Raw genomic sequence first — 1,112 nt, 5'->3', positions numbered from 1 at the left:
GCATGGAGGGGTGTGTGTGCATGCACGGGGGGGTGCATGCACGGGGGTGTGCATGCACGGGGTGATGCATGCACAGGGGCTGTGTGTGCATGCACGGGGGGGGTGCATGCACAGGGGGGCTTTGCATGCCCGGGGGGGGCAGTGTGTGCGCCTGCCCGCAGGGGTGCGCGAGCCGGCGGGCAGGGAGCACGTGGGCACGGGCAGGAGCCAGGCGCCTCGCGGGGAGGGAGCGTGAGCACCGGAGAAGCCCAGATGGGAAAACAGCTTCCAACCCCGCTCCGGGCTGCAGGAGCCCGGCAAAGGGTGGCTGCCGGCGCTGGCCTGCAGCCGGCACGGGGGCTCCCACCTCCTGGCCCCGGGCCCCCAGCACGGCCAAGCGCCCCCAGCCCGGCAAGCGGCTGGACACGGCGCCCGGACCGCAGCCGGCCCGGCGGAAAGGTGCCGTGCTCTCCCTTTCGGCAGGACGGAGCTCCAGCAGCCAGGCCCTGGCGGCCGCGGGGCCACGGGTCACGCCTGACGGCACCAGGCGTTATTATTATTATTATTTTTTTTTTCCTCCCTGGAGCTAGTTTTAAAAGCAGACGCGAGCGTTTCAGACCACTCGCCGGATCKCATCCTCTTCTGTGCGGCCGCGGTGCCCCCGTCTGCCACGCGGGCTGCGCCGGTGCTGGGGCTCAGCCGGGTGCCCGCCGCATCCCTGGGCAGGGGCTCGGGGGACACCCCAAAACCAGGACGGGTGCCAGCACCGGGGACACCGCAGACCCGGGATGGGTGAGACCACCGGGGCACCCCGAACCGGGGGCGGGTGCCGCCGCCGGGGCCCAGTGGAGCCCGGACCCCCCCTTCCCTGGGGGCAGGCGCGGGTATCCGGGCGGGGGCAAAGCCCCTGCAGGCCGGGCCGGTGCTGCCGGTGCCCCCCGCGGTGCCCCGGCCCCCTCCCCGCGGCGGCGGCTCGGTGCCACCGTTGCTCCCGGTGCAACCGGTGGTCCCGATGCTCGCGCTGCCCCGATGCACCCGGTGCCCCCGGTGCTCGCGCTGCCCCGATGCACCCGGTGCCCCCGGTGCCCCCGGTGCTCGCGGTGCTCGCGGTGCCCCCGGTGCCCCCGGTGCTC

The 1,112-nt window shown here is 74.2% G+C and overlaps 1 protein-coding gene across 1 annotated transcript in view; it reads right to left on the bottom strand.

Annotated features, from left to right (window-relative positions):
• Nucleotides 1-1,112, bottom strand: part of TMEM59L (transmembrane protein 59 like) — a 6,210-nt gene that overhangs the window by 3,327 nt on the left and 1,771 nt on the right. The window lies entirely within an intron of this gene.

Source organism: Apteryx rowi, unplaced genomic scaffold, assembly GCF_003343035.1.
Source record: "Apteryx rowi isolate R43461 unplaced genomic scaffold, aptRow1 scaffold_1056, whole genome shotgun sequence".
NCBI classification, from domain to species: Eukaryota; Metazoa; Chordata; class Aves; order Apterygiformes; family Apterygidae; genus Apteryx; species Apteryx rowi.
This window is presented reverse-complemented; position numbering and strand designations above follow the sequence as displayed.